The 19,609-nt window shown below is 39.3% G+C and overlaps 1 protein-coding gene and 1 long non-coding RNA gene across 2 annotated transcripts in view; one reads left to right on the top strand and one right to left on the bottom strand.

The window, feature by feature from the left end:
• Positions 1–1,852, top strand: part of LOC117945325 — a 19,190-nt gene extending 17,338 nt beyond the window's left edge. The window contains exon 3 of the long non-coding RNA XR_004656773.1: positions 1,841–1,852. This is a non-coding gene — a long non-coding RNA (uncharacterized LOC117945325). The remainder of the gene's footprint in view (positions 1–1,840) is intronic.
• srrm4 (serine/arginine repetitive matrix 4) overlaps positions 1–19,609 on the bottom strand; it is a 57,888-nt gene that overhangs the window by 23,735 nt on the left and 14,544 nt on the right. The window lies entirely within an intron of this gene.

The following is a 19,609-nucleotide window of genomic DNA, read 5'->3' as shown; positions in this document are numbered from 1 at the left end:
CTCCAGCGATTAACACAAATTGCATTCTCAGCTGCATTAATTACATTCTGCAAGACAGGTTTTCATCTGCATTCTGCTTTTTCACATCAAGTGTTTACTCCAAGTGTGTGAAGAAAACTGCCTGATAATTTGCTCCAGGAAGCCTTCTGGGGCATTTGAGTGTGTGCAGTAGTCAAGAGGATCAATGGAGACACAACAAAACACAGCACTCGAATGCAACCTTTTCCTTTCTAACCCTTGTGTCTATAGATACCCCCCGACGTGACACAACAAGATCTTACAAGATAGAGAGACACTCGAGGGCCATTCATACATTTTCTGTGATTTCATCTGTTCCTGAAAGCACAGACAAATGCACTCGGCTGTGTTTTGCTGTCTCAGCATAGATCAGTGTAGCTTCACAAACTTTTCTTCCAGAGTCTATTTAGTTCAATTCATTTTGTTTAATTAGACATGTCTGCACCACAAGTGTACACTGGATTATCGACAACCTCTTAATTCATACTCTTTATTTAAAGGTGGTATAATATCCTCTTAACCAGAGATCTTCAACAGCGGGGTCCTCAGAGTAACTGTAGGGGGGCCGCCAAATTATTGTGTTAATACTTTCCCTCCCCAAACCTAAATAAGTCTGAAAATATACATGAACATGAATCCAACATATTATTAGCAAAGATAAATCAGCTATTTGTAAAAAAACAAAAACTCAATAACATGATGATATGCTTACGTATGATACAGGTAAGCTTATTGATTTACTGATCCTTCCACGTGTATGTTTAAGATTAAAGCATGATGATATATGAATATGTTAATACTAGCTTAGTATTGTAGGGCACCCTAAAAGAATGTGTATAGGCTTTAGGCTGCCCTACACGTATTGTAGGCCCGGTTTATAATGCAACTCAATTTTATACAATACAAGTACTAGGGTTGCACGCTATTGACAGAATGTGATATTGCTATATCGATTATGAATATATTCATATTCATATTTTGAAACATATGTAAAATTACAAAGGTTACGTGGAAAACACATTATAATAAGATTCATAACAATATTGTTAGACTTCTATACGGCTCCGTAGTGTGGCGTATTTCAAACTCTGCCTGCACCACCTTTTATAAAGTCGCGAGATAGCTACCTGGGAGAAATAGGTGCAGGATGGGATTTGGTACCATTTGTCTAGTTAATTCAGAAGCTTCTTGAAGCCTTTCTTTTCCACTTTGTGGATGGGCATCATATCTTTGGCATAATAATAGGTCATAGCGTTGGTGATTTCGATATGTCTCTTCGAGTTCTTGTTGGACTTTGTGCCACTTGCAAAAACACTCGCTAGTGAGGCTTGTTTGGCTAGCTCTGGCGTATTAAATGCAACAGTTTTTTGGGGGGGATGGTATCATGCACTTATGATTTGTTCCGTTTTGTTGTCTCTATATATGTCTCCATTTACACTCTCACTCTGTTGAAATATGCACACACATCACATGGTACCTCCATAGGGTTTGTCACGTAGTGCCCCGTGCGCTGACGTGCACTAACGTGTGCAAGTGGCATGGAAACTGACCAATGAAACATGATCATTACAGCGTTTCAAGCGAGCTCTAAATCAAAACACAACTAAGCCTCACAGTCAATGTGATATCTTTATATACTTAACATATCAATATATAATGCACTCCTACTAGGGGGGGGTCTCTTCTCGTCTCGCATTCAATTGCACAAACTCCTTGGCCTAAAACAAAATGTAAGACTCATAACTAAGACTCTTAACTAAGGCTCTTAACTATTGAATGGATCAGTGGTTTTCACTCTGTGGCTTGTGGCGCCTGAAAGGAGTATTTTGTGGAAATGCTGTATGCTTTTTACTTTGTTGAAGGGAGTTAGATAAGAGATAGATACTTGTCTAGCTATACCCAGCAGCATGTTAACCTTGCTTAGCAACCAGCAGGGACTCCAGGAAGTTACTGGCCTGGAATTAGCCTTGTATGTAACCCTTGTAACACATTTTGTTTTTTTACACTTCAGTTTTTGTAATGAAATGAAGATTTCTGCTAGTTATAATGACTTTCATGTGTACTGGTTTTAGTAAGTGGAAATATTTTGAGTCTAATCCTGAGCTTTATGTTGTTTTAAATGTTTATCCATTGTGCTAAGAATAAAAATTCGGACTTTAAAAAAAAAATCCATATTGATCAACCCTGCGTCATTTCGGTTGCCATGCCATCCTCACAGGTGCTCTGTCCTGCTGATTGCTGAGAAGACTCGCGCCTAATAGAGCAAGTGAATAACAAACTGTGGCAAACGAGTTAGGGGATATACATGGAAGGATCAATACAGCTATCCCTAAAGCAACAAGAAAACCAAATCAGGGGATCAATGGATGATACGTCACTTTGAGAAGTCTTAACAAGATAAGTGGAGTTTTTTAATATTTTCTTTCTGGATTTGTAAAGCACGTATTATGTCAAATTCAATTAAAAAAAATGGTGTGGAAAATGCAAATCAAATGTTGATGGTTTGTTTTAAAATGCTTGACAGTAACTGCAGAACTCTTGAAAGAAACTTCTACACATAGTATAGTGGAGGGGCCTCAGTAGAACAACCCAAACATCCTGATTATACAAAGTGAAAGGTTGCCAAATTGTGCAAATTAGCGCTTAAGGAACTCTGCTCAAAGTTACAAGCTTGTAAACACGCCAAGGCTATCGGAGCTGATAATGGAGACGGAGGAAGGACTCGCATGACCTTAATCCTCTCAGGAGAAATTTGTGTAAGTGACAGTAAAGTGTGCAGAAAAGGATGCTTTTATATTTTCTCCCAATGTCCACAGATGATTTAAGAGTTCCCCCGCCACTCATGAGGTTCAGGGAGACTAATAAACTTTTCATCATCCCTGTAAGAGCCACCAGGAGCAATTGATTATAGTTATTATAGGAGTGCTGATAGTTGAGATAATTACCAGGGAAAGGGATGATCTACTACCACAATTAAAACCCAAACAGGGTGGTCTCAAGGCACTTTCATTTTCAACAAGAGTGTTTATCCAAGTTTCAGACTTGAGTCAAGAACACCTTTATCATAAGGACACAAACGAGCCGTTAAAATGCACACAAAGTGAATCAAACACATCCCTCACAGGGCTAACTTGTAAGGTACTTACGCTGAAACCCGTTCCAACGCTTTAAATGCATGGTGGGGACATTTAAGTGTTATTGATTAGATGTTAAGAGACTGTGAGGCAATCATTTCCACACAAACAAGGCAATGCAATCAAGCAGTCCCAATCAACTAGGCACATAAAGAGTCAACGACTTTATCAATGACGCTGCCATCCAAACTGTACTAAATCTGAATTCTGAAAGAGCTGGTATGTTTCGGAAATTATAATCCAAGAGATCTGACTACTCAATACTTGTTTGCCATGAAATTTATATAGTTTGCATAACTGCACTTGTGAAAAATGTTCTGGATGTTGTCATGCCCCCTGGAACAAGTGTTTTTCATGTAAAAGTGCTGTTTCGTTTCTTTAAGTTAAGAAACTCACACCATCAATGCCCCCAGTGGAGGGGATTTTTCTCCAAAACTTACGCAGATGGGTAATAGCTTTTTTTTTTTTAGATTGCTGCTAGAATAAATTGCAAGGATGGATGCAAATCCTTTTGGGCGGCTGAGCTGTGCCCCAAATTGGCTGCCTCTACTTCCTTACTATGCATGATGGGAGGAAGGAATGATGGAAGGGAACATCAAAGATTTAATGGCTGTTCAGCCGCAGTTAGGAGGTATCAGTGGCTCCAGGCAATTTCCTGTCTTCGCTATTTTGTTACAAATGTAACATCCAACTTCAGCATTAAGCTTTGACAGTACACTATGTTGTAATTAGGTAATGATGGGCATGGGTTTTCTGTTTTCTGTTTTAATGTCAAGGTTCATGATTTATCTATAAATTCATTCTCTTAAGTAAATGTTCTCAATAATTTAGTAACTAACCCCATTTACTACAGTACAATTTTAATATGCTGGAACTGAGTATTTCTATTTCATTCTCCTTTATACTTATACTCTACTTCATTTCTGAACAAAATGTACTGTTTTACTCCACTACATTTATTTTACAGCTATAATTATTAAGAATTTATGTACAAACTTTAAAAGAAAATAAGCTTAAAAATGTGTTGTTCAACATTCTGAGATTGTGAATCCTTACAAGAAAAGCAGTTGGAGCCTCTTGTCACATTTCAGATGTCTATAGGTCATTCGCAGTTCCACCAATTAGGAGGGTTGACCTCTAAACTTCTGATTCTCTCCTTTTAATAACTGTTTCAGGCCAAAAGATGTTAAATGACCAAATATTTCCCCCCAATAACAAGATTTGAGAGATGTCCCAAAAAATAAAATCCATAAATGTACAGTTTTTCTTCCTCTGAATAATTGAATGCTTCTTACACATTTTTCAATGAACTTAAAGCTGTTTGTTGAAAACATAATTTTGTTGTCCATCCTATGTATAGTTGATAATGTGGCTTTGTAATTCAATTTGAAGAAATGGCACTGATTATTTCAATCAGAATGACAACCTAAGTCTTTAAATATGAAATAAGCTGAACATCTTCGCCTCGCTATCAGCAAATCAGCAATATTGAGCCCTTTACCCTTCCAGCGAGTAAGTATGCTGTGAGCCAGAGTGACATTGACGACAAGTGATGTTGGTTTATTCAATTATTGTGTCCCAATGATAAAATGGGAACAACATAATGGCTTGATTAATTTCCTTATCACGGTAAGCACAAAGAGTAATTACAACCAAATCCACCGCTTGGTGAACCACACATCCATCAAATTAAAGCAGCCTCCACTCAGCAGCAATCACTTCCACACAGAACAAATGAGTTGATTGGCTCAGACCTCCGCCTCCGGCCAGGGAAGTGTTTACCTAAGAACTGTAAGTCCAAGCAAAGTTCACTCAGGGTGATTAGAATGCTACGAACATGTCAGAAATATTTAAATGCTATTATGCCAGTGTGAGCGAGGCTGTACAGGACCTCAGTGACTATATTCGTCTGTAAATGTGAGGCTGTCAAATGTCACGGCATGATAATGCATGAGCAACTCCATGACCTCCAATCACATCCACGAGCACTTACCCAGAGATGTATTCACAATGCTAATTTCCTGAGTATATAAGGCTGTATGGATGGTGTGGTTACAGGACTGGCCAGTTGAAAATCTTGCTCTATAGTCTCACCAGACCTTCATTACAAGACCTTCCTTCACAACAATGTGGAGGAGGGTCTGGCGAGTGTACACAGCATTCTGTGATGGGAGAAAAACATGCCCTGGTTTCTAGCCATTTCTTTTAACCAATCATAATCGTCTTGGGCAGCGTCAATAGCCTTTGGGAGGAACTTTTTTTTTGGAACATGTGTACATTCAAAACTACCTTGAACAGAAAAAAGTCCTTGAACTGAAAACTCAAGTGATAGTCAGGCTAGCTGTCTAGATATACCCTGCAGAGATCTGAGGAGCAGTTAACCATAGTCCTCATATATTGACCAGAGATTAAAATGGCAACACAAAGAAAGCGGAAGGTAGCGGACATCCGGAAATGAGGGACATCCAGCGGAATATCCATCGGCACTGGAGCAATCCCTGAAGTGGAAAGTCGTGGATATAGACTAGTTGCTAATGGGTAAAGGGGCTTTATGCCCTTTGTTCTCTTTACTGTTATTGTTCGGAACAATTGGTCAACAGAGACGGCCGCTGGACGGTTAGGTTGGATAAGGATGAAACAGGAAGAAAACTGGGACCTTTTACCTTAACACTCAGTCCTAACATGGCTGCTCATTAGGGCACTGGCAAGACTTTGAAGTTTCATGACTTTGAAATTCTAATGGAGTTCATAAGTAGGATATAAGAAATCCCTGCTTGATTGTTTTACAGATGTTATGAAGCTTCAGTATGTTCAGTTCACAGATCTCAGGTGGACATTTTAACCCTTGTGTTGTCCTTGGATCAAATTGACCCCAAATTTTAACTTTTTTTTTTTAATGGTTGACTGGAAGACAACACAAGGGTTAAAGCCAGATTTGCCCCAGTTTGTGCATGTCATCTATTACCATAATTTCCAAGTCACAGAGCTAGGGATCCGTTTCCCTGAAAAAAAAACACCCAGAAAATCATCTGACGCTGTTCTGAATGTATTTCCAGAATCCTTAAATCCTCGACTGACCATCTGATGAAAAAGCTTTCTGTCTGCTGCACAGGGAAAACTATTTTCATTTCCCAATGATCCATTCTACGTTTACTGTTACTGAAGACTGGGTTTATTTATTTTTTTAATTGTTTTTGGACAGAACTGTTTTTTTTGTCATGGTCTCTGAAGAATTCGGAAATACGTCCACAACAACAGGAAGTGTAATTTATTAACAGTCTGGGTTTTTTGCAGGTATTTTATTTTTTGGCAAATCAGACACTTAGCTTTGTGGTTTGAATGTAATTTAACGTGACATAAAAAGCCCAAACTGGATGTTGAAGGTAGACATTACCTAAAATTATTATCAAAACAGCTCTAAGCCAGAACACCGTATGTCGCTCTTTTAACCCTGGCCGTCCTTTTAAGATACCCACAAGACAACATTTATAAATCTATATTTAATATCGTAAACATATAAAATACTGTTAATTCCATTAAGTTGTTTTGTAGGATGCTTCCAAAGTTAGGCATGCAATTTTATTTTTTTGTTAACAACTATACTCTGTTAATATTAATAGAAGCTCCTTACTGAAATTCTTTGGAATTTTGTTTTGCCTGTTTAAATTGATAACTTGGATGTCTCTTTCCAGCTAATGAACTAGTGTGTCTTAAAATGCTGTGTGTTAAAGAATGAGTCTATTATTTGAGAAAAAAAGGAATTACATGCAGGTTTTACAAAGTAAGAACTTACATATGTTGGAAAAGTAAATGTCGCCACAAAAATATCAGAGCGTCAGCAAAATCAGACACCATCCATCCCCAACGTTTCCAGCTGTTTCCCTGCAGCCTGAAGGCTGAACAGGAAGTCACAGAAAACTCACATTCTGTTAGGTCTGAATTTGTATTAAGAAAATGTTATCACACCCCTATATCAGCTTGTACAAAGTCTCCAGTTGTTTTTATTATGACAGAGTAGTTGTCAAAATGATCTACATGCGATCTGTTACTGAAAGTAATAAACATCCGGCTGTAGATGATCCGTAATCAAATTTAGAACAAATGTACTCCATCTACTTTCTAAACGTAACTATCAGCAACACGTGTTCTGTACACAATAAGCCTTTAAATCACATACAAACAGTTAAAATCCCTCCCATTAAAAAACAAAAGGTTTATATAAAACAACATCATGTTGACTCGGTTTCTCAACATGCCCTGGATCCGCCTGGGTCTTGCATTCGGTGAAACGCAACTGCGTTGTCTGCGTCTCAAAACATAGGCTGCCTTGATCTTGGGAGGTTATCTTTGCCCACGTGTGCATGACGTCGACAGCAAGTCCGGATCAAGTCAGACACAAATCCGACTGGCATGCATTCGGCGGCGATCGCTGGTGATTGATTCTGTGCAGACCGGGCTGTTCTCAAACACGTCTAGTGTCAGAGAGGGGACCATGTCCAAATACTATCCTTCCTGGACAACTCCTCCCACCCACTCCACAACACACTTGTTAGTCTCAGGAGCACCTTCAGTGACAGACTCAGACAAACACAATGCACCACAGGAGGTCGTTTCCTGCCAAAGGGGTAAGCAAGTATCCAGAAAGCGTACCTCCTACGGAGAGATTCTTAGGCCAACAGGCCATCACCTGCCGTTAGCATTCCATTGATTCCCATTCATTTTGGCGTCACTTTGACAGCAAGTAACTTTCCATCTGAAGCGTTTAAAGACTATTTGTTGATTATTTATTCCTCAAGAAACACAACAATGTATTAAAGCATAACCTTGTATCTCAGGTTATTGCTCTGTAGCAGATGTTTTTGTTAAAATAGGCTAATAATTGTGTCATTACCACGCAACTTACTGTCGCACAGTAGATAAATTACCTTATAGTCAGGAAAAGCTTGCAGGCAGTTTTGACCCACATTAGCTGTTCAATTAAATAAGTCAGGTTTAATTAAGAATGTTAACTAGCATTTTGGTTAGCAATAATTTGCTTGTGCCTATGTTATCTCCTAACACATACCTACGATCTGCGCCTCTACAAGATTTGGAATGAGTGAGATTTCTCTTGGCACAGCTACCAGAAGACTTACAACTTTCAAACAGGTTGCTCACATCACATCTACGTACAATCCATTTTAAACAATCTTTTTAACCTAATCTTACTTTTGACCTAATCTCACTAATTTCTACTTAACCATCAATACATCCATCCACTTCCGTCTGCTTATCCAGTAACGGGTCCCAGGGGGAGCAGCTCCATCAAGGGACCCCAAACTTCCCTTTCCCGAGCCACAATAAGCAGCTCCGACTGGGGGAGCCCAAGGTGTTCCCAGGCCAGGTTGGAGATATAATCCCTCCACCTAGTCCTGGGTCTTCCCCGAGGCCTCCTCCCAGCTGGACATGCTTGGAACACCTTCCTAGGGAGTCGCCCAGGAGGCATCCTTACCAGATGCCCGAACCACCTCACCTGGCTGCTTTGGACGCGACGGAGCAGCGGCTCTACCCCGAGCTCCTCACGGACGACTGTGCTTCTTACCCTATCTCTAGGGAGATGCCAGCCACCCTCAGCTTGTACACTGGAACTCGTTCTTTCGGTCATGACTCTTCTACGTAACATCTTTATTTATTTATTACTGTTGCCATGTTACTTAGACACTTATTGCTCTTTTCTCACTCTTATTTTACCTTGAATTTGACTGTGAGCAACTGCAACAAAATAATTTCCCTGAGGCAATCAATAAAGTATTCTGATTATTACTAAAGTCCAAACAGCTCATTAAAAAGAGGAAATAGATGCTCTTCTCTAGAGTTAATTTGAATGAAATCTGCAATATCAACAAAAGGATAAATCCCTTTTGGAAATAAACTATTTTTTTTAACCAGCGAATCCTAGCCTAAAGGCTTTATTTGACTTGGACAAACCTGCTGGATTCTATTGGCAGCTCTTTCTGTTTGCCTACTCTCTGTAGAGCTAAATTCAAATCACAATGCTAGTACTCAGATTCACAAGAGCTCTGTGGTTAATCATAGGAGCCGCTACGGGCTGAGAGGAGGAGGGGGGGGGATCACGTAGGAGGGAATGTTGAGGAATGTCAACATTTCAATAACGTCTTCACACGACATGATGTGGCTGCACAGTGTGTGTGATTTGAGAAGAAATGATCTATTTGGATGGTGACATGTCAGATATTGTTACATGTATGTGTCAGTGCTGTCTGCATGGTAATAATATTTGCTAGAGTGAGCTCATGTCAGAGTTAGGGCAGCAGCACATCCCTGTGAATTGGAGGCTGAAGCCCGAGGCTCTGACAAAGATGGCACCCTTCCCTGTGGCTGCTGCTTTACATTTCATTCCTGTTACAAGCCGCTTTGGCTTGAAAAGCAAAATGTGACACAAAGTTTATTCCAGTGCGGAGTGTAGAGCAAAAGAAAAGGGATTTTCACATGGGAATAAAGACTGCACCCCCAGCAGAAAGCAATATTCACAAAGCTCGTCTAACTCTGGATTAGCCCAAAACCTGTTATGAATGCCAACAATGTGGTGCTGCTCCCATCATAATCATCATCATCATCATCATCACCACTGTTATCATCATCGCCGTTTTGCCCTTTGTGGTCATAATCAATGATGCCATTTCAGGCGCATTTAGAAAAGAAATAACTCTGGTGTTACATGGTCCTGCTTACCCAGATTGTTAACATCTAAACTGTGTTTCTCCTCTTTCACGCATCATAAACCTTACGTGTGCATCAATTACTTGCTTCCAAATCGAGTTAGACGTGATTAGAGGGTTCTTTGTGTGAAGGCAGAAGGAGGGAAGCAGGCATAGTTGGGTTTAATTAGCAGCTTGTGAGGCGCACTTCCTCATTGCACTTCTTCCTGTGTGAAGGAGATTACTGAAGGCCCTTCTGCATATATGCTAATGTGTCTCATGTATGTGGAGTGCAGCGAGAAATAATTATTGCACACACCCAGTGTTTAATTAGCACTATGACACCAGCGATGAACACGCCAGAAGGGAGCTGCTAAGGTAAAAGCCTGTGGATGATTGGCAGATAGTGTTTCTTCAAAGTTTGACCAAAGAAGACGACAAAGAGGGAAGCCTTTCAAAAAACTGTTGGATCAGGGAAATGGGCCTGCATGTCAATGATGTGGAAGGGGTCTTATTTTTCCAAATGAAGTATAATTTCTTCACTCAAACAGCAGCTGACAGATGGTTTCAGGATTTGGCATTCCTGTTGCTCTATATTAAGTGCAAGTTTTGGGCCTGTGTGAAGTTTTTTCTTTTAAGAGAACCTAAAAAAACATTATCAACTATGGCAGCACACCTGTCCCAATTAATTGTGAAAACAGACATTCAAACAAGTTATATTTACAAGCAACTGCAAAGAAGATGGTAAAATACTTTTTTCTGACACTAAAGCTAATTTAGAATCTGCTTTGACAGACCAGCAGCCCTAGCTCTGTGCAATAAGGACCCTCTGAGCTGCCTTTTCCCATATCTGCCTCCAATTATCCACCATCACGTTTCCCTGAAGTTGCTCTGTGGGAATAATTCATAGCATTACCGTAAGGGTTTTTTCACACAGCTGTCTGGATATACGTACAGACCTCAACGTGGGAACAGATTGTGACCATAGAGTATACTTTGCTATTTCAATCTCTCCCTCTTGCCTTAATGAGCTGTTGGAGTTCCTGACTAATTTGTGTCAGTAAACATAACAGGTTTGCGGTTGACAATGACAGGCGGAATGAAACTCAATTGGCCAATCGACACCTTGGCACGGGAGAGAGAGTGAGCAAACTCATGACAAGAGCTAGATATACGCTGGTAATTAGAGAACCAGTTCAGGATGGACCATCATGTTTCCTTACTTTCGCCTTTCCATCTTTCTTTTTCTTCGAACACATCCTAAGCTGTGACGCGCTCTCCAGTGCATAATAGCCAAATGAATTATTCACAGGAGCACGTTTCACAGTATCTGTGCCCTCATTAGATTATCAACGTCAGTAGAAGAGAATGTGGCTCAGAATTGAGAAAACAGAAGATTTTTTTCTCTTCTTCTTGTTGATTGAGATGCCCTCATAGAGCAGTGTGCCGTCTCTCAGGAAGGGGGCGAGGCTTAAAGTCCTATTACAAGTAACAACTGGATCCTTCATGTTGTGTAGACACTATCCCATCTATATTACAAATAGGCATGTTTATAATAAATTATGTCTTGGCCGGGAAAATGGCTGATGGTGAGGTTCATGATTGGATTCATGGAATTCAATTTGTTCTAAATTATACCTAAAATTGAGCTGCCTGCCTACGGTAGAGAAATAGATATTGAGTCTTTTTTTTCTTCTTTTTTTTTAACAAAGAAACTTGCTAGGACATACTTTTTTTTTTTAACAAGTAGGAAAGCAATAAAAAGAACAGTTAGATATACAGCACCACCATTAAACTTAACACTGAAGCTGCACAACATAGGACATAAATAGTACCATAAACTCAAATTTTTTCAGGTTCTACAACAACTTAAACTGCCTGACACCGGTCTTTTTTTTCTTCACTTAGTTTTCACACTATGCACTCTTATCACGCTGCTTTTGGCTTGGAGACTTTATCAGGTAAACTGTCCCAGGGATCCTCCCTCATGTACATAATCACCATTCCATCTCTGCCCCCTACCAGGCGTGCCACACGGGCGGATGGAGGCGCAGCATCCAAGCGATCCAGCAGATCGACCACCATTTTGTTGCTATAAATGTACCTTAGTGGATAGCATCATATCCAATCTCCAGCCAACTCACTCCCCACTGCCTCTGTATGCTTGTATCAGACCTCCAGGCTTGTTTCGTCTTCGTTTCTGTGCTGCTTTAACCTCCTGTCTATTTGAGTCTCGTCCAAGAAGCAGAGTCTTGGTTTTGCGAGTAGAGCTTCACATTCCTGTGACACCCGCTGTCTGTAGTGTATCAAAGTCATGACCTCCTCCCACGTCTTCTGCTACACCCTGTGTGCTGTTACATGGGCCACGGGTGTTAAATCCTCACTCTAATATCTCTCTCTCTCTCTCTCCCTCTCCCTCTCCCTCTGTTTACTTCACTACATTATTTGTCCCTCACACTGTCTCTTTCTCATGTCATACATATATACTCTTATCTCAATCCAGTGTCTTTAGGGAAATTTTAAATGTTTAAAAAATCTGTTGCAGTAATCTCACAGCATCTTTGCATCATCTCTCTAGTACTATTCTAAAGCCCAACCTGGTAAGCAATCCTCTGCTGACAGGCATAGAATAAGTATCCCCACGCTGTCCACTACACATGACTGTGCATGAGCTGTGTGTATGTACGTGTATATGTGTATGTATGAGTGTGTGCAGGTGTCGGTTACTTTACATTAGCTAAGCAGCCTGACATTCACATCTAAATCAATCATCTTAAAAATGGAGCAGGGCATGCAGAATGTGAAGACTAAAGAAAGCAATCAAGACACCACCTGACTTTCTCCACCCACTTCTCCCCCTTGTTGCCAATCAGTGTGGTTGCTATTGGCTGTCTGCTAGACTTGATCTGCTTTTGAGACAGAAACGCCGTTAGCCTGTAAAAGATGAGCAAAGCAGTCAACACAATATTATGTAACTAGAGTTAGCATGGTGGTCCAGTGATCTTTTTATGCAACATACTGCAGACCCTATGTTGCATAAAAAGTATCTTAAAAAAAAAAATCCATCCCTAACAGCTACAAGGCTTTGACTTCTTGAGAGAGGTACTCCTTGTACTCTTTTGAGCACTCTTTTCCTTCTGTCATTGCCTGTGTCTATTTTGGACCATTTAACTACACGCCTAAAATGCTATAATGAAGTTCAGCTGGACCTTAACTCTGACTGGAGATCAGGCATGCACTTTTTTAATGGAAGTAAACAGAAAGCCTTGCTTGAAATATTTAAATTGGAGCTGGAATTATTAAATTATTTTTAATAAACAAATAATCTGCAATTGTTTTTAATGACTTGATTAGTTATTTTTTTCAACAAACAATTGAAGTTTTCAGCTTCTCAATTGTCAAGACTGTCTAGAGTGTTTTTCTTCAGCTTCTATTATAGTAAGCTGAATACCTTAGGTTTGGACTATTGGTCGGACAAAATAAGACATTTTTGATCACCTGAGCTTTAGGAGAATGCGATGGACGCTTTAAACTATTCTGTGACAACTTCTAGGTCAAACGAGTCATTGATTAACTAAGAAATGAATTACAGATCAATAAATAAAGATAATAATCATTATTTGCAACTCTATGGGCTCATTTACCAGTCTTCTGCATTTGCAAGAGTTTTTTTTTTTTTCTCCTTTAAGCTGTTCCAGCAGAGGAAGATGCCAGATGGAAATTTTAACTACCTATCTGGCCTCTCAATTAATTCAGATTTGTGTTGCAACCCAACATCATGATTTAGGTTGGTGAGAATGGGTTTGCATAACAAGCATGTTTACTGCAGGTCTTCCATGACATATTATAAGACAGTATGCATTTTTGTTGGCTCTTGGAACTGTAGGCCACAATGCACAAAAAGAAACTTGCTTATTTCATTGAAAACTGGTGTTGGAAAAATTATGCTTAGAACGATTTTGCTTCTGTTTCTGTAAAACCACTTGCGTCCAAACTGCTGTTTTAGTATTTCTGTCTTTCATGTGTTACCGTAATCATGAAAGCTGAGTGACCTTGCAAAGAGCACAGGATGTATCCCTGAGGGCAGAGCACATAATGTGGAGGAGATGCCGGGCCTGACCAGAGATAAGAAGAAAAGCTACTGATTGCATGAACCAAATGATTAACTTGACTCTCAACTCCTTTAAAAAAAAACACTGCTGTGAATAATCTTTAGTCATTTGCTGCAGTTATGCTGAAGTGCTGTAAACTGACTCTACCTGCTGCAAAAACTAACTTTGGAGATACCTCTAGTGATTCCTTACATTCTTTGAAAAAAAATGATCTCAACAACTGGTCAAATGTATGGCCAGTTTCACAAAAACATTAAGATTTCTTTATTTAAAATTGAGCTTCTAGTTCAAACTAATGTCCTGTCCTTTTTGCACAACATGAAAAAGATATGATCAGTGTAAAAGAGTATATTTAACATAGTATATGTGGTGTATTTTCTTATGTTAATTAAATACCTTTTAGTGTCACTTTTTCAGTGTTTATCAATGTACTGTATCCATTTGAGTAGATCAGGTTGGCGTATACTCCAACCATGCTATCACATCATTTGAAATTGTTTAACCGTGCAATAAATCCTGTAAGCTAAAACAATATTGTCCGACGACAGAGCCTTACTGTACTTCCTCCCTGGAGGATTTCTAACCCATCCTGGTGATGGCTGGAGGTGACCCTGGTCCATGTTGGTACACATGATTATCATTTCCCTACAGGGGAACCGGTAATCAATGAGAGCGTGACCTTGGCCTCCGTTCGCACCTTCTTCTGAGGTAGATAATAAATTGGTTCATCTTGACGCCCCTACCATCCATGTTATTTAGAGGGCTATCTGAGGGACTCCATTACCTTTTTATGGAAAGAAGGTTCATTCAATTTGCGGGCGACCCAATAAGGAGTTCTGAATGGATGCATGGCAGGCGACTCAAGGGCAAATGAATTATTCCATTATCTTTAATGTGTGGGAAGGCAAATGCCATCAAGGTCCTGAGGAGATTCATTTAGCTATGTAACCTCTGTTCCTCAAGAGGAAACAATGAGAGTAAATAACAAGTCACAACTAGGCTCCATCGTGCTTACTCATGGCTGTTTTTTTTTATTGATTTTAATACAGGTTCTGTGGATTTGTGCTCCATATTAGATTTCAGAGACATCATTCACATTTAGAGACGTCATTATTATCAAGTTATAGAAGCACCTTTGGTTCATAATTTACTTTTAGTTTTGTGTTGCCTTTTTTCACCCCCCCCCAAAAAAAAAAAAAAACCTTTCTTATCGTCTTTGTTGTACTGAAAATAAAAAATATTTAAATGTCACATTTAATTATTGTCCAGCCATAAAAATGTACAGTAATCTGCACCAGAACACTGTCCTCAATTTTCTCTTTATTTCAGGTTGGAGGCTGATTTGACAAACATGAAACTATGACATTTATTTGAAAGCATCACAGCCACATGGCTTAAAATGATTTGCTTAATTAAAGAGTCTTCTTATATTTGGCTTAAACCTTATTAAAGGATAATCCCCCTCAAAGTTGAAGGTGGTGTTTAAAGGATTCACCATGCAGTGTAGTGATGCTGCGCATACTGTACTGTATTAATGTGAATATACAGTAACAAGTAGTATAAACTGTAAGTGAAATGTACATGTGGTCTTGGACTGTCGGTAATTTGTTGTAGTTTGTATAGAACCAAATGAATGTAGTATGTAGGGTTCTTAGCTGCCTGCTCATTACAAGTGATGCTTATAGAACTATATACTAAACTACAATGCTATTACAGTAACTCCCAAGGTGAAAACATATTTCATCAATCCAACAGGACATAGCATATTGAATCCTGGTCTATTTTGAGAGCTCTCTGAAAAGCATCACTGCTTAATAACATAGGTAAACAGCTGAATATTATAAATTGCATATTTTGTATCGTTTTCCACTGTGCAGGACATATTGGGAAATAAAATATGGTCAAAAATAATCCCTTAAGGCATGTACGAGGCATCTGGCGCAAAGCCTGTCAGCTGCTTTGAACGTCGTCAGCGTCTTGACAGCATGTTTTTTGTCATTTTGTTGGCAAATGCATCAGTTCTCTGAGTGAACATGAAAAGCCGCATTGCCTGAGAAGCGTGTAAATAGATGTAAACTTGAATGCCTCCTGTTTGTCACTAAAATCCAATAAGCACATTTTCCATAGAGTAGATAACAGCAAGGGAAGGGCGACATAAAAGTGACTCAGGAATGGGGAGTCCAATCTCTGTTCTCAGGGGAACTAGAGGAGACAGAGTTTAATGCAAGGTGAGTCTAATCTTGCAGCATTTAAAGCAGAAGCAGATTATGAAAAACAGAAGAGGCCTGATGAAAAGTGACTTAAGCCTTATTCACATGGGGCTACTACAGGTCAGTTTGTCGGGAACAATAAATGAATGACCCTGTCGAACAAACATCTAAATACGTAAGTTGTAACTTTGGGATTTAGAATGGTGAAACTACTACTCTAGTAAACAATGTTTGCATACAACTGTTTAAGAACAAAATTTATCCCTAACCAAATTTTTAACCAAGACTTGCAGATTTTATGTTATTGAAGGTCTATGGGCCGCACAGGGAGCAGACAGTCTATAATAATGATTCACTGAACGTGTGATTTGAACAAATACTCCATTGTTTGGCTGTGGAAACTGACTGATTTAGACTTCTTTAAAACACAGATTTTTATTTTAGTGTCAGTTTCAATTTTAGATTTAATTATTCAGAAACAGGAATGTACTGATCGGATGAGGTTGCCCACAATCCGTACTGTAGTACGGATGTGTAGTACCGTACTGCTGCCACATTTTTTCCCTTTCTGAGTCATGCTCATGTGCTCTTGTAAAAACCCCGTTGTTACGAACCCAGTTCCATGTATACATAGCTGAGATATTGTGTTTTTCCAGCAGATATCGAGCTGTGTTTACAAGGCTTCTGAATCCATTATTCAAATTAGAGAAACTGTCTTTCTCATTTACTTGACATTTAAGAAATCAGGTTGTTGCAGAACATTGGTAGCAACATTGTCATTCAAGTGCATGCACAGTTAATAACTTGTTCCACCTCTGTCTGCATTTTTAATAACAGTAAGTACAGATAACCCTGTCTCATAGGGATACATTTTGAGGGAAGGCAGGATTATGTTAATTGGCAACATTTTACACGTTATGTTCTTCAGCTGTTGTTGGAGGGTGGTGGGAGTGGAAAGTGCTGGTTAGGTTTAGGCAACAACGGTTAGGGAAAGATTGTAATTTCATTTAAATGTTAAGTAAACAAGTCCTGTCTCATGCTTCATGCCACTGTTGACTTTTTAAATGTTAAACCAAGACTATAACCTTTATTTAAACTAAAAGTTCCTAGTATTCCTAAACTATCAGACCTTCAAAGACAGACAGTCAAAATATTTCCTTATATTGTTGACCAAAATGTTATTTGGTCTCCGAAAACAAATTTGCTGTAGCACATAAGGAGTATAATAAATGTAATTTCTAGGTGACAGGGTTGGAACACAGCAATCGTTCGTTTCAATACGAGATAAAAATACTGCAGAATTTGATTTGCAATGGATTAATACTATTCTGAGACCTCTGTCCTTAACACAGACAGGAATTTGCCTTCAAACTTTTACTTTACGTATTATAGACGTGGTAGATTTGCAAATAATTAAAATCACCATACTTCTAAGAATTGATTTCAAAACCATGTCACGTACCAGAGCAATATTGGTCCTGTGAGAATAGGGAACGAGGCTTTAGGCCCGGATTAGAGCTGATAGCACAGGCGGTCACCCACAATGACCTGAGGCACGACGGTACGCTGCTAACTGGCTTTTAAACTTGACTTCAATATGTCGTACCCTAACCTTGGCGGCTGTCAGTCAATGAGTGCAGCAGTCTGTCAGTCAGGCTGGAGGAATGTCCTCTCGCCTCTGAGTTTATGAGAAAAGATAGGGTGAGATAATTCCTCCTTTCCAATACCATATTAGCCCCTAATCTCCTGCCTCCGTCGGCCCATTCTCAACAGGATGAGGTGTCGTTAAGGGCAGTGAAAGATGGAGAAAGGGATGGTGGTGGACTTTAGGAGTAAATATGTCAATCACTCGAAGAGCCAAGAGGTTGTCTTGAAAAGAGGAAAGGAGAGTAAACAACTCTATTCCTCATCCAACTTCTCTACATCCAAAGCATTCAGACTTGTTACTACATCAGAATGCATATCTGCTGCTGGACACTTATTATTCAGAATGAGTTTGAAGAAAATATTTCCTATCACCATACATAAGGCCTGCACAATTCAGGGAAAAATATTAATCACGATTTTATTTGCTAAGACTTTATATCACAATTCACTGCCACGATTGTTTTGGCCACGACAAAAAACTAATTGGCAGTAGCAAACAGATTTATTTTGGCACCTATAGCACACTGCGCATCACCACAAGCCTGTAAACATAGAGGCTTCAGTGAAGAGAAGGGTTAGCACTGCAGTGCTTGGGGTCACTTTAAAACCTATTTCATACAGTCTATGTTTAAGACTCACAGAAGAAAGGAATAACGTTTGGAATGCAGTCGGCTCAAAAAATTAAATGAGAATCAAAGTCATTAAAAAAAAATCATGAACAGGGTTATCGAGATTGCGATTTTACAACAATTAATAGTGCAAGCTTACCACACATCCGTACATAAATGCACCCAGTGGTTGTGATTAATGTGCTCCACCTTCTTTCAAAAGCCTTTTTCATTAGGTTGAATAAAAAACACAAATCCGCAGAAAATCGAGGACTCAGATAAGTGGATTGAAAATAGATTCTGCTCTTTGACTTTGACGTGGATATCTCAGTGGATTAAATTTGCCCTTTGGCCATCATGGGAATGCTCATGCCATCAATACGAATCTATCTGTTTACGCAAATCATCACTTAATAGGCCAACCCTCCCCCCCACCTTGGCTGAACACTTAAAACAAGATGAAGGTGTCCTGTAGTCAAATTGTAGCCGGCAGCTTAATGTCCATCACGATACACAGTAGTGTGCTGTATTCTGCAGCAGAAAGATCTGAAATACTATCCAGATATAGACAATGTAGGTTAATGAGGAAGTTTATTAGATTAGGCAGACATTCTGCAACTTCAGTCTATGAAGCATCGTGATTATTGCAAACCTAGATCAGATACTTTCTATTTAAAATCTTTGGATTCTTTGCCAAAGGTTCCCTTGGTGCAATGCAAGAAAAGAAACATCAAAAAGTCAAACTTCTAGCACATCCTTAATAATTTAGCAGTCTTCCACAGACCTAGGAACTCATTTAGATCAGGACAAAAGGCTCTTTTGCCTCGCCCTGGTCGGATCAAAGGCAAATCTTTAATTCCGAGCCTAGTGTTGTAGTCAGATCTGGTGCTTTATTATGACTAGATTTCCTTAAACTGTCTTCAGAGTCAAAGAGAGTGCTGGGACAAAGTGATTCTATTCCTCCTACAAGGGCACTGCTGAGCCCAAGTTTAAATTGAATGCTTCAAAATAACCATTTAATTATGTGGTTATCGTAGAGGCTTTCATGTTTTCCAAATGAATCAGAGCGAGTGTGATAACCAATTCTTCCATTGATGCAAAACTGAAGAAAAAAAGAAAAAAAAAAAGAGTCTTCCTGGCTTTTATCAAAAGTGATGGGAAGCAGTGGAAATGAGCTCATAT

This window comes from Etheostoma cragini, chromosome 5 (genome assembly GCF_013103735.1).
Source record: "Etheostoma cragini isolate CJK2018 chromosome 5, CSU_Ecrag_1.0, whole genome shotgun sequence".
NCBI lineage: Eukaryota > Metazoa > Chordata > Actinopteri > Perciformes > Percidae > Etheostoma > Etheostoma cragini.
This window is presented reverse-complemented; position numbering and strand designations above follow the sequence as displayed.